Below are 15,839 nucleotides of genomic sequence, written 5' to 3' on the forward strand. Positions count from 1 at the left end.
GAAGGGAAAAATGAAGGGGGGAAATCGGAGGGGGAGACGAACCATGAGAGACTATGGACTCTGAGAAACAAGCTGAGGGTTCTAGAGGGGAGGGGGTGGGGGATGGGTTAGCCTGGTGATGGGTATTAAAGAGGGCACGTACTGCATGGAGCACTGGGGTGTTATACGCAAACAGTGAATCATGGAATACTACATCAAAAACTAATGATGTAATGTATGGTGATTAAAACAACATAATAAAATAATTGGGCGCCTGGGTGGCTCAGTTGGTTAAGCGACTGCCTTCAGCTCAGGTCATGATCCTGGAGTCCCTGGATCGAGTCCCGCATCGGGCTCCCTGCTCGGCAGGGAGTCTGCTTCTGCCGCTGACCCTCCCCCCTCTCATGTGCTCTCTCTCTCTCATTCTCTCTGTCTCAAATAAATAAATAAAATCTTAAAAAAAAAAAAAACAACATAATAAAAAAATAGATGAAGGAAGAGAAAAATTGAAATTTGATAAAATTAATAACAATAAAACTAATAATAAATAAATAAATAAATAAATAAATAAATAAATAAATAAATAAAAGTAGATCTTTCTTTTTCTCCTCAGAACAAGTATTTCGATAGTTTCCAATATATACTTCTTATATTACTTTGTAATAGTATTCAAAGTCTTTACATGACTTATAGGCCCCGCAAAATCTGGACTTTGGATGCCTCTTGGGTCTCAATGGCAACAACTTCTTTCCTTGGGTAAATCATCTTTAGCTGTACTGACCCTCTTGTCCATCCTCAAGTGTGACAAGCATTTTCCTGACTCGGGGTCTTTGAACTTTTGTTTCAGTTTGACTGTGATACTCTTCCTCTAAATAGCCATATAAGCTACATCTCTCACTTTCTTCCAGAATCTGTCTAGTACCTCTTTTTCATAGAGACTTTTTCTGGCAAATATCACAGCTAGACAGATGTTTACTTGTTTGTTTATTTCTAAGTTATCTTCAGCAATTTGAATGTAAACTCCATGAAAACAGGGACCCACTCTCACATTTTTGATGCCCAGAAAATTCAGAAACATAGGTGCTCCATAGGTATGTATTCAATGAATTAAGAAAAGAATGTATATTTTTCAATATAATTTCACCTATGTGCTTTTGCTATATAAATGTATGTATATTCTAATTTAATTGCTATTTAAAAATAATTTAACAGAAAGTTTGATTACTTGTCTTCTCTCAGTTTAGACTAATTAATGTCTGGATACTGATGAACAGTTAAATGACATATGAAAAGATTTTTATTCTTTTATTTATTGAGTCAACAAGTACGATGCTTACTATCTATCAAGGCAGTGTTCTAACTACTGGCAATATAGCACCAAAAAAGAAAAAGTCTTTGGTCCTTTGAAAGTTACATTTTAATTGGACAGAGGAAAAAAATTATCAAACAAATAAATAAGAAAATAAATAAATAATGTTTGGTAAGTAAAATGCAGATAATCAAAATAAGGCGATGAACTAGAAAATGAATGGATGACTAGATCAGTAAAGAAGGAAGTATTAGTTCAAAGGCAATAATTGCCAAAATGTCTGGTTATGTCTCCTGTTGTAATACAGGGTCACCCTAGTAAATGGCTGCTGGTTCCTTTGGAGAAGGCGAGGAGGAAGTTTTGCAGTATACATTTTTGCAGCATAGAAGGGTTTTTCCTCAAGGAACCCATTTTCCTCTTTAAACAAGGGGCTGTGTGTCTTTAAACTAGCTCAAGTCTGGGAATTACTTTGGGGGCTATGTCTTTCTATTGTCATGACTGAAGTCACACTTTCCACTAATAGGATTTAATCTTGAGGAGTTCAAAAATTATGTTATTTCATGTCTTTCTAAATAGATAATGGATTTTATAAATTAATTTGGCAGAATAATATTAATATCTGATGCATATAAGCAAGGACAATGTGATAAACTATTTACCCCCTTATTTACACAATTTAAGTAGGTACCAATATTACCTATTAACATTTTCCATGTATAATTTCTGAATTCACAATGGTTCTATGGCATTGGCTGGATGAGAAGTATCTGATTCAGGTGTTATCCTCAAAGAATTGCTTGGTTTTAAGACTCAATCTCTGTGGCAGAATATTTATTTCCATCACCAACCAAACCCTTTGAAAAGTATTGGAGGTGAAAATAACTTGACAGGAGACATGAAAAGTAATAATAGAAAGACCATCATGTGATCTAAGGAGAATTACATATTGAATGCAAACTATATACTACTGGAATGTATGTGGAGTTCAATCACAGACATGGAAGAATAAGGGATGGTGCTTATGATTGGTTCCATCTATTCTGGTCTTTTAACTGGCAGCTCATGGCTGACAAGTTGAATAACTGGGGAATGTGTCTGTTGTTTTAAAACAGAATGTTTTGTTTTATGTGATTTGGAGCCTGTTTTTCACCTGGACTTTTGAACAGTTTCAGAAAGAAAAATAATGGGCATCTATTTTTAGTTTCCCAAAATTGTAAAAGTAAATTAATTTTCCTTGTGACAAATTGTCAAAAAACAAACTGCCTATTCTTCTTATAGCATAGAGCTTAAAACTGCATCTGATCTGATAAATATATAGTGGTAAATGGTATTTAAACATCTTTATAGTGACATATGTGCTTTTATTTATTTTTTTACAAATGTGCTTGCATGTGACATGATAATTTTTTTCAGATAATTACCTATTATTGATGAACAACATAATTATTCTTTGAGTGATGCATGTATAATTTAGTGCTACTTATGCTCCCACAGCTGCTGCTACTGAAATGCCATGCATGGTTTTTATTGCTCTTTTAATATTTCTTTGTCTCATCCATAGATAGGGACATCTATTTTCTCTGTGTCTATCTTCCTTTTATTTTTTTCCTCTAGAGCACTATACCACTATTCCATATAATAAAAAACTGTCCAGTTACCCTATGTGTGGGGATTAATTACCCAAGACTCACTTTTCATGACAAAGTATAGATTACATAGTTGTTTCTTCTTTCAAAAATATCTGAGCTAAATGATAATTAAGAAGTTATTCACAATTTTAGAAAATTGTATTAAACTGTGTAGATACTACCTTGCCCTTTACATCATATACTCTCCTGAACTAGGCAGAAAGAGAGGAAGGGAGAATGAAAAGGAGGGAGGGAGAAAAAAGAAAAAAATTGAAGAACGAATACTACTAATAAAAAAATCATATATAAAATATACTTTTGGTAGGAGTTAAGCAATAGATGTCATTCAATGGATTATTTTTAAGTAATCACTAGGATCAGTGGCTATTGTTTCCAGTGCTTACTCATATGTCTAATTTGCTTTTAAGGTGAAGTGGTGGGGAGCAGGGAAGTAATCATGCTAAACTTTTAAATATTTTCAAAGGAAACAAGAAAAATTAAAGCCATACAATATAAAACAATATTTTCATATTATATTTGGATTAATCATGCTTGGAGTACTGTTATTTTTAAAGTAAGGTATTAAATTAATTATATCATTTAATAACAGAGAATGTATTAGTTTTCCAGTTTTGTTTTGTTTTTTTATATTTTATTTATTCATTTGACAGAGAGAGAGAGGGCACGCACAAGCAGGGGGCGTGACAGGTGGAGGGAGAAGCAGACTCCCTGATGAGCAGGGAGCCTGATATGGGACTCGATCCCAGGATGCCAGGATCATGACCTGAGCTAAAGGCAGATGCTCAACTGACTGAGCCACCCAGGCACCCAGTTTTCCAGTTTTTTAAAGCTAATATTATGTTAACAGGTACTGGGCCCTGTCCCAAACTCCTTACATGCATTATCTCATGTTACTATCATACCAACCTCAAGAGCTGAGCTCTCCTATTACCCCCATTTTAACACAAATGCCACAGGCTATATAATCAATTACTGCTGGAAATGGGACTCAGACTCATGTGTATGCAATTCTAACTTTGGCCTTTAAAAAATGCATATCAATACTACTAATAAGAGTAATATCACATAAATACAAACCCTTGGATTTAAAACATTAATCAAGAATATTTAGAAAAGTTACAAATATAATTTATAACAAAAACTCCAAATTAGTATCACTGAAGGAAATAATAAAACAAAGTATTTTTTCTATTTCTATTTTTATTAATTTGACAAACTTTTGTAATTATCTAGTATTTCTAACTATCTTTGACCGTGGTCATTTAAACATTTTACATTATGGTGTTATAATGTGCCTATAGTTTATAATGTGTTTTTAAAAATTTTTATCTAACATCATGTTTACACAGGAATGGCTCTTGTGAGAGTCTATATATACATTTCAACATTAATTTTGTATTTTCTTAAGCTAATATTTACTAAATGTTTCTGATTTATGAATATTATATTGTTTTCAACCAAGAAATCATTAAGTAATTTTATACAATTGATTTCTAATCTAATGAGATAAAACTTGATTATCATACTATATTTTAGTATGTATAAAAGTTCTGTTGAAAGCAGTAATTGAGAGATAACTAATATTTAATTTAAAAGATATTTTTATTTTTCTTGAAAATTAAAATCATAATATTGTGGAGAAGGTACTTTTTTTCTTTTTTAATACTAAGCCTTCCTATCTAAGAGTGAATTGGCTTAAAAAGCCTGTAAGGCTTTCATCAGAAAGATATGGTAAGCTATGAGATTTTTAAACTATATTACAATATATATTCAATATAAAATATGTTAATCACATTTACTTTTTCATACATAATTGACTTGCTTCATACGCCATTAAAGTTTTTCACAAATCACATATTTTTAAATTTTCTTTTAAGAGAATGCCCGATTCTTTCAGCAACTACTAAAAAAATGGTAATGCTAATCTTGAGAACCATAGCTCTTTAGATGAAACCACTTGGGTTTTAAATTTGATAACAGAAAATGTCTGCACTTCAAGTTCCAGTATCTATATTAGCCATTAAAGAAAAATAAAATCAACAACTACTATAATAAAGGAATATACACATCATCACACATTAAATTACTAACTGCACTAAACACTACCAATCAAAAATTTTAGGATGAAACAGGTGAGAAAAAATGGGAAGAAAAATGAAGTCTTGAGCACGTTTTGTATATTTACGGAAAAACATGTCCGGATAATGCTGATAGGCTATAATATCTGTCTACCCTTTCAAGACATGATTTGTATCAATTAAGTTAATATTCCACTCCCACAGTTATGAAGCCTCATTCCTGCCCTTTTTTATATTGACCTTGTATCTTGTTAAGCATTTTTTTCTGTTCCATAGCAACCTAGACTATGAAAATGATTGTTATATCCTTTCTTGTCACCAAAATTCTCCTTTCCTTACATATTATAAATCTTTAATAGCTCACATTTATCATCACTGATGAGTAAAAAATACTTTACCAAGACAAACTATGCATGATAGGAGACATTTATTTGATCCATTGCTATATAATCAAAGATAATTCAGATTATGGCTGCACTATCCTAGTGAAATACTGCCTCGTTTAATACATTTCCTTGAATAGGTCTGCATTAAGATGCACATATTAACTGGAATTACTATTACTTGTTATTCTCATATTATTCTATTTTCTCCATGAATTTGGTTGGGAGGCCTTGCCAAGTTAGAGCACTAAAATGCAGTACACAGATTTTCTATTAAAAAGGGAAATTTGTACTTTATACATTCTCCCATATTTTATATTTATTGCCATAATAATTTGCATGTTTCTGTTTGTGTGTGAGTATATATAGCTGTAAGTATTGCCCATATTTGTCCTTTGCATTAATGAACTAGTCTTTTATTGCATTTGTAAATTACAAAGAAAATGGAAAGTAGGAGAACTTTTTTTTTATTTGCATCTAGCTACTGTGCTGAGAAACATTCAGGAAAATATAGTGTAACATTAAAAGTAGTAGACATCAGTTATAAATCCAATCATTAGTAGGCACAAAGCTGTTCTTGCAGTAATGGCTGGCCAACTTATTTCAACAAATGCTCCCTTTAGAATTTCTTTTAATATTGTTTTGTAAACTAATCTTTGGTTACGTAAGGGTGGAGTTAATTAAGCAAGTGCTACTTTGTAAAGAGAGCATGTAAAAAGCAATAAAATGTTTCCTACAGTGCTGGTTAAGACTGAGGGCACTTTTCTTAATATAACTTGTATACAAAGTATAAAAGCATTTGCAGAACAGCTTCTGTGCTTGTAATGTATCTATGTGGTTTGCCCCATTTTAGATTGTTAAGGCAAGCAGGCGGCCAAGGAATTGTTGGCTACATTCTTGCTTTTCATTTTGATAAACAGTATATTTATTCTATACATGGAACTCAACTTCCATAGCTCCAGTACTCTGTAAGGTTGCTTTCATCTCTATTGCCCCCAAATAACCCCATATGCAATTAGAGGAGATGAGAGGTAAGGGAATAAAAAATAAGAAATGCAGCCCAAATTAAATATAACTGAATGTCTGAATGTTCAATATATCCTTGTATCTTTATATACTGATTAGCTATAAGATATGACATACAAATGAAACAAACACCAAAACTTCATTTTATTCAATATTCAAGTTCAGTATGTAAATGTAAAACAAATAAGGTAGTTTCTTGGCCACTGCAAACAGTAAAATTATCCTGTAGCTGAAGGGCAGTGGTTGAGCAGATTTTCTCATATCACAGAAAAAAAGAGAAAGAAAAGAGAAGGGAAGGGAAGGAAGAAAGGAAAGGAAAAGAACGAGGGAAGAAAGAAAGAAAGAAAGAAAGAAAGAAAGAAAGAAAGAAAGAAAGAAAGAAAGAAAGAAAGAAGGAAGGAAGGAAGGAAGGAAGGAAGGAAGGAAGGAAGGAAGGAAGGAAGGAAGGAAGGAAGGAAGGAAGAAAGAAAGAAAGAAAGAAAGAAAGAAAGAAAGAAAGAAAGAAAAGAGAGAGAGGGAGAAGGAGGGAGGGAGGGAGGGGAAGGAAGGAAAAGAAATGCAAGAAGCAAAGGATGAAGGGACTAGATCCAAAAGATTAAGGAGATGTAATATAAACTCAGTTAACTATCAACTACAAGAATGTTAAGGTAGTTTAAAACATTCAAACATGACATAGCTATAAGGAATAATGTTCGGCTTTCTCTGTGGCATGTGAACATCTATATCACTATTTGTGTTAGATTTTGTTTTTGTCCAGAATATTCAGAAATCCATTCTTTGGATGGCCTCTCAGTAGGGGGTGGGGGCATTCAGTCACAATTGACAACTTTGTCCATATAACTTATTTAGGCTAATGAAATATGAAACTGACATGGGTCAATTCCAAACAAAATATTTTATTTTAGTTTTTTAAAGATTTTATTTATTTGTCAGAGAGAGAGAACAAGCAGGGGAGCGACAAGGAGAGGGAGAAGCAGGGAGCCTGATGCAGGACTCGATCCCAGGACCCTGGGATCATGACCTGAGCTGAAGGCAGGTGCTTCACTGAGCCACCCAGGCATCTCCCAAATAGAATATTTTTAAAATAATGTATCCCCACCATCTCTCGTTTCCTTCTTGCATCAAACAAGCCATGTTGTAGAGGTTCATAGGGGAAGGGAGGGAAAACAGAATGGAAAGAAATCAGAAAGGAAGACAAACCATGGGAGACTCTCAACTATAGGAAACAAACTGAGGGTTGCTGGAGGGGAGTTGGTGGGGGGATGGAATAATTGGGTGATGGGCATTAAGGAGGGCACATGATGTGATGAGCACTGGGTGTTATATGCAACTGATGAATTACTGAACGCTACATCTGAAACTAATGATGTATTGTATGTTGGCCAGTTGAATTTAAATTTTTATAAAATTTAAGCCAAGTCACAGAGAGGGGCTATTCTTTAACCTGGATGTTTGAATGATAGAATTTAGTATTAGAGACATAACTGACTTACCTAAAACATGAGCAAGAAGTAGACCTTTGTTTTAAATCTCTGAAAAGTATTTCATGTTCAGTCTAAATGAGCATAATTTAGATCATTCTTCCTGAAATACACCACATTAGAATGACAGTATAGATAGTGTCTCTGAATTTCATATTGTGTCTTTAAAACACAGTATGTTTTAAACTTCCAGCTTTAGCTCTAGTATATAAAATGCTTGGATTTCTCATTACTATCCTTAAGCAAGAAAAAAGATTAATACTTTGAAAAATCAATGAATTTCCTTGGACTCATCAGAGAATTGAGGTTGGAGGGCAACCATTATCCCAATATCAAGAGACAGGCATATACAGAGAATTACAGCTGAGATCTGCTCCCCAGAAGCAGTAGCCACTGGAGCTATAAGTGAGTGAGAACATGTAATTGGTAACTTTGGCAAATTCTTGGAGCTAATTTATACTAGTGTGAGATAGAGAAACTCCTGGTGGGGGCGGGGAATAGACTTAGGGGAACACGCCCTTTGTGGGGTTTATTTCCAGTATTTTACTTCTCAATGTTCTTACAGTGAAGACTCAAGGAAAAAAAAAAAAATGAAAAGAAAAAATCTTGACTCTGGCAAGGGAGGGAAAAATTAACCATTTAATAACATATCCACAGTATTCCCCATAACACAGGTTACTCTCCACAGGAAAATAATTTACCAGAATCTTCTTCTTCATCAAGGGAAGGGCATTTACCAAACTCTAGCTCACTCTTCCTTTCCTATCTGAATACCTGAGAAGAAGAAAAGCTAAGAAACACTTGAGAAGTTATCAGCCCAGGGACTCATATCCCTAAAAATCTGAGGTTTCATCAAAAGATTATAAAGCATGTTTCCTTGCTAACACATTATCACCATATGAAGAAGTCTCCTGTATATTAACAATGGATTTCAGCTAAAGGAGCTGCAAACCACATCCTCTACTTCAGGGGGAGTTCTTAGGGAAACCCAAGAGAACAAAAGAGCCAAAAGCAAGGACAATAATGAATTTTTAACTTCTGGCATTCACTGTTATATCAAAAATTAAACACAATCCAAATTCTATTCAAATTTACATGAAACCTCACACTAAATATCTTTTACCTCTGTTTCTATTACCCAAAATATCATGCCTGACCTTCAACAACAAATTACAAGACATTCTACCAGGCAAGTAAAAACACATTCAGAAGAGATAGTAGCATCAGAACCAAATTCAAATATGAGAGACTTTGGAAATACCAGACCAGGAATTTAAAGTAACTATAATTAACTAGTCAAGAAAACTAGTGGATAAGGTAAAAGACAAGATGTCTTTCCATAAGTGAACAGATAAACTGTGATAATTCCATATAATGCAACATTATTCAATGATTTTTTTTCAAAAAAGAGGTATCAAGTCATAAAAAGGTAGGGACAAATCTTAAACATATAGTAAGTGAAAGAAGCCAGTTCAAAAAGATGACATACTGTATGATTCCAATTATATGACATTTTGGAAAAGACAAAATTATTGAGATAGTAAAAAGACTAGTGGCTTCCAAGGGAGAGAGAAAATGGAGGAGGGGGAAGGTGAGGATTGAATAGGTAAACCACAGAGAATCTTTGGGCTGATACAACTGTTATCTAAGTTAGTGTAATGTTGGATACATGACACCATGCCATTTGCCACGACCATGGAACTTTGCATCATAAAGAGTGAATCTTATGGTTGCAATATTTTAAAGCTCATTTAAGATGAGGAGATCTCAGGATTGAATGCAGATTGGGACAAGAAAATCTACCTGTATGAAAAATGTATGAAACAACCTCACTGACGGGGGAAAAGTGCTTCTCTGAGTAATGTTGGAAATAAGTGGAGACTAAGGTTAAAGCAACATGAACTACACACAAGCACTGCATTCTAGTTGATAAAGCTATTCCTTGCAGGAATATAATTCAGGTTAGCAGTTCTGATACTGCTGTACATGCATAATGGAAATGAACAATTAAACATACGTAAGACAAGCGCTAGGAGCCAGGGTTCTCAACTATTGGAATGAGAGGTAAGCATTGGAGGAGGAAGATAGAATGATTCATATGGTAATGGATTCGTTTTGAAGATACCTAGATAAACTGTGTTTGACTACATACAGATACAGATCATTAAGCGGCGGAGTCATTATATATGTGTAAATACATGAGTTAGTATACACACATATATTTCCTGGTCTGTCAGCTAAGAAGGCCTAGAAGCAACAATATCCCAGTAGCAACAAGCACACCTGTAATCCAGGTCTTATTTTCTAATACGATTCTTTAATAAAAGGATCTAGGGTGACTCAAATAAATGGCTGATTCAGTGAATGGGATGAGAAATATATAAGTCTAGGGGCACCTGGGTGGCTCAGTTGGTTGAGTGTCTGGCTCTTGATTTTGGCTCAGGTCATGATTTCAGCATCATGGGATCGAGCCTCACATCAGGATCTGTGCTCAGTGGAGAGTCTCCTTTAGAATTCTCTCTCTCCCTTTGTCACTTTCCCCACGTGATCACTCTCTCTCTCTCTCTAAAATAAATAAATAAATAATTTGAAAAAATAAGTCTTAAGAAATCTGTAGTGCCATCAAATAAAGACCAGCTAAAAAACACATTAATGTAAGTATGCCCAAGATACACAGGAGTGAACTAAATGAGCTCTCAATGGCCAAAGCTGGAATAGTGACCAACAGAATAGTGTTAGGTTTTTAACCCAGAGTATAAAATAAATATCAAGTCTCTACAGAAATAAGGAAGGAAGGAAAGAAGAAGGAAGGAGAGAAGAAAGAGAGGGAGGGAGAGCAAACATAAAAATACTCCCCCCACACACGCCCACACATATACACACACACAAAGATAGTATCATTGTTTCAGAAATCTACTCATAGTCATAGGGTAAAATACTCTGAAAACAGATTCTGAAAACAAAAAGAGGGGAAAGCTGAGAATTTTCATTTGCTAGGGCAAAGCCGAAAGGTATAAAGTGGAAAATGTCTGATTAGAGTTCTAGCAAATGCAGAGATAGGATAGAACCAGGTGATGGCGTACATTAAAAATGAGGCAAAGTCTGTTTAACATTACTTTATTTTTTCTACTTGTGAAAATATTAGATACACTTAATGAAACTTTTTACTGCTTAGTGACATTAACACATTTTTAAGTGCTTAAGTAGTTAATAAAAAATTGTGTAAAAATGTGTCACAAAGAATTACATGTGTACTTTGCTATCTAATAGTGTGGACAGGGGAAAAAGTAGAACAATTCTGAAGACAAGTGTTGACCTGGATGGAGAGCTCTGTAGCATAAGCAGTGATAGCAGACAATACACAGCTTTTTAAACGTGCAATGGCCAGAAGAAATACTTTGTTGATTTGCTTATTTGATTTTTTTTTTCCCATTTGTACTGGTGGTTCTGTGGTTTTTCTTCATTCCTAAATTTCAATTTCTTCCCTGGATATATGCCATCTTTACTTTTTTTCTTTTACATTTCCTGTTTTGATCATTAGATTTTCCAACTGATATCTGGGTAACCGCTTTGTTTCTGGACATCAGAGACTTGCTATTATATAAGGACAGAATTTATCATCAAATTGTGCTACTGTATTCTTGCTCTGACTCACTATTGTGGCGATTATTCAGTCCTCCATCATGTGTCACCTAACATGATTGAATAGGTCAGTGTAGGGGTGAACGATAAAGAGACAAATCTCTGTGTTCTGGAATTTAAAAGGCTTGAATGAAGTGTAAAAATCTATAGATAGATTTGTTAGTGAGGCCTGGAGTAAAAGAATATTCTGCAAGTTTGGGATACACAACAGTCAATAACAGGGAACAATTTGAGGAGCTTTGCAGACACATAAGGATAATCGAAATTAAGTCTATTGGGGGAGAAATTTGTCACAATACAGCACTGTTAAATAATGTCAGGTACTTTAAATGTAGATAAATGATCATAAGCAGGAAGAGTTTGGAGACTATCATTGCTTCGAGGATATTTGTTTGGTCTTCTGTAAAATCTCTAACTTACTTATGTTTTCTTTTTTCTTTTTTTTCTTTCAAGATTTACCCATTAGTGGGAAAATGAGAACCCATATCAAAATACCAATTTCCTACTTCTTGCATGCATAACCTTAGGTATTTTTGTGTAGAACAGTGTTTATGTGGAACATTAGACACCGATTATAATGATTTTTGGAAGCACAAATGCTTAAATCCTCCCCTTAGTAGTCAATTGCCAAATGCAATGATGCATCATGTTAAATTAAGCCCACAATTAGATACTATAAATAGAAAAAAAAAGGAAAGTTCTATTAACACTGTCCCCTAAATCACTGTCCCATAATTAATGAGATATAGGGGAAAAAATCTTAAATTCTAGTTTATCTAATGCATTAATATAGGAAATATAGTATCATTTATCTTAAAATAAATGTATAGTAACATCATAAATGGCTATTTAAAATGTAATTACTAAGAACTTAATTCACCACAGAGTAAGAAGATATGCGAATTATGTCCATATTAGAAAAAATACTTACTCGCTTACATATACTTTTATATATTTTTACAAACACATATTCCAATGTAGTTTCTGATTTTAGGTAGCAACAGTTATAGAAAATTGTGTTCCAGCAAATGAGATGATTTTTTTTATAATTCTATGTATTAAAAAGATAAACTTAAAATAATGGTTATAATTTTTTTCTAATACTTGGTATTTTTTCCTCATGTGCAGTAGCTTTTAGTGTTGAACTTTCAGATATTTTTCATACTGTTCTGTCATTTGGAAACAAATTGTCTTTAAAGACAATTTGCATGAGCAATTCATTTTGATAGAGCAGTCAGAATTTGAGATTCAATACACAGCTCATTCATGCCCCCTTTAAAGTTGAGATTGCTCAAAACAGTGTTAGAAGTCCACAAAGATGGTGTTCAGTATGCACAAGAAATTAACACTATTAAGAAAAATATAGCCAAAAGAATATGTATATACACAAATGGATAGGAACAAATATACAGAAATTATAAACCTACAGTTTTTCCTACCAGCAGTTCCTTACAACTTTTGTTGTAATATTTAGTAATTATCAGATTTAAGTCACCTACAAAAAAGATAAAAAATTCAATGAATCACAATGAAAATGTAAATTGCACAAATCTTTTAACAAGTAAACAGTGACAATGGGAGAAATTTTGGTAGGCAGTGAAAATATCAAGGCCCGGATATCTTGAAGATTTTCAGGCCAGATCTAAAGCTAAGTAGTGCTGATATAAATATTCATGTGAAATTTGAACTGAACAGCTGGAGAATGTTGAGGTACAATTAACAAGTGACTGTCATCACGCTGACCGTGGAGCCTGCTTAAGATTCTCTCTCCCTCTCCCTCTGCCCCTACCTTGTTCATGTGGGCATGTGAGTGCTCTCTCCCTCTCTTTCTCTCTCTCTTTCTGCTCTCTCTCTCTCTGTCTCTATCATTAAAAAAAAAAAAAAAAAGAAAAAGAAAGAAAAGAGAAAGAGTGAATGTCATCTTAGGAGCACCTGGCTGGTTCAGTTGGAAGAACACGTGGTTCTTGGTCTTAGGCTTGCGAGTTCGGGCACCATGTTGGGTGTAGAGATTACTTAAAAAAAAAAAGTGAATGTCATCTTAGAGTCATCTTTTACTTTCTACAATTCAATTTTCAAATGCAGTAATATTCTTCTTTCAGAAAATCTTCAGTTTTTACCATCTACCCCATTGCTAAAATTTAATGAACAACTCTTTGTCTAGCACTGGACTGTTTACTTTTTTTTTTTTAAGATTTATTTATTTATTTGAGAGAGCGAGAATGAGAGAGAGTACATGAGAGGGGGGAGGGTTAGAGGGAGGAGCAGGCTCCTCGCCATCAGGGAGCCCGATGCGGGACTCGATCCAGGGATTCCAGGACCATGACCTGAGCCGAAGGCAGTCGCTTAACCAACTGAGCCACCCAGGCACCTGTGGACTGTTTACTTTTTTAAAAAGATTTTATTTATTTATTTGTCAGAGAGAGACAGAGAGAGAGAGCATGAGAGGGGAAGCAGCAGAGGTAGAGGGAGAAGCAGGCTCCCCGCCGAACAAGGAGCCCAATGTGGGACTTGATCCCAGGACCCTGGGATCATGACCTGAGCTGAAGGCAGACACTTACCACCCAGGTGTTCTGGACCATTTACTTTTACACAGATGGCATCATTTAACCCTCTTAACAATTTTATGAGGTACAATTGTTTTTCCATTTACAGATAAGAAATGAGGCTAGAGAAATTACATATACTTTGTCCAAGGTCAGATATATAGTACATGGTATGTAAGTGAGGAAAACAATTTTCCCTCTACCCTTCTGCATCCTTAGCTGAGATTCCTCTAGTAAAATACAGTTTAACTAGAGAAAAAAAAAGAGAAGTTTATCACAATGTTTACCTCATGCATATACGTACACAAGGAAAAATAAGTAACCCTGAGGTGGTTTAGAATTCAGACTTAAATACCATCTTAATAAGAAAAAAAAGGAGAGGGTGCCTGGGTGGCTCAGTCGGTTAAGCATCTGCCTTCTGCTCAGGTCGTGATCCCAGGATCCTGGGATCAAGTCCCTTGTCGGGCTCCCTGATCCACAGGGAGTCTGCTTCTCTTTCTATCCCTCCTCCCACTTGTTCGCTCAATCTTTATCTCTCTCTCTCTCAAATAAATAAATAAAATCTCTAAAAAAAAAAAAAGGAGAGAGGATGTAGGCCTATTAGAGGAGAGTAAATTATTTTTAGGAAAGATGAATGCGTCCTTAGCATTATGGAAGGGATGGATTGTGACAAAGTTTGGATGTGGTGTCCCTTATAGTCTCCTCTCTTGTAGTAAGAGTCAGTCTTCCCTGGTAGGTGAAACTCTGGGGAGAGGACTTTAGTTCCTGTTGGAGGATCTGTGTTTAGGCAGATAAGGGTAGTTCAGAGAAAGCCTCTCCCTGCATCTGCTATTTTTCAAGTGCCTAGCTCAAAAATTCAAAGTCAACTCTGTATCAAAGCAGCATATTTTGGGGTGGCATATTTTGGAGTCATATTTTGGAGTGACATACTCTGCTACCCTCAAGTAACCCCAGGCATTTTGATAATCCAACCAGGCTTTTGACCACTGTCATTATAAGCCCCCATCATCCTTACTTTTTTATGACAAATTGATGGAGAAACTCATTCATTCATTCATTCATTGGTTCATTCATAATAGTTACATGGATTTACTGGTAGTTCTGCAGTTTCAATTTAGTAGCCCATGGAGCATATTTGGCTCACAGATATGTTGGCTCACAATTTGGTATGCAAATTTGTTTTGTTTTGCTCTAATTGAATCAACTAGCAATATTTAAAATTTGGAGAATTCATAGGAAATCCAAATCCCCCCACATCTCCTCCAAAATTTAGATAACCTGGGAAACTGAGCCTGCAATTATACATGGCAACAATTGCTTGAGGTTCAGGGTCTTTGCTGAAAGAGACACTACAGTCCCAGTCTTTTTCTACTGAGTCTTTTGTGTTTGTGTATGTACTCGTGGAAACTTAGATCACATGCCAACAGACACTAAGTTAACTTTTCCAAGCTATAATCAGTGCTCAAATTCAGGGAGGCAGGAAGAACAAGAAGAGATAGTATGAGCACTTGGGAAGATTTTCTGAAGTAGAAGAAAACTGGAATTCTTCACTCCACTAAAGTATTTTCTGTTGCATTCCCTACCTTAGGAGTTAGTAATATGCCTCTCTATCTCCCAGTTCTATCTATGCCAATGCATCTTCTATTAGGATGTAGTTTGGGGGAGGGTCCAGATTAGCTCTGCATCTCCATCTCAATTTATCACTACTAAACAAAGGCCGTAGAAGTAGCCAAGCTTCAGGCAAAGTTT

Source organism: Mirounga leonina, unplaced genomic scaffold, assembly GCF_011800145.1.
Source record: "Mirounga leonina isolate KUSES-001 unplaced genomic scaffold, KU_Mleo_1.0 Mir_127, whole genome shotgun sequence".
NCBI lineage: Eukaryota > Metazoa > Chordata > Mammalia > Carnivora > Phocidae > Mirounga > Mirounga leonina.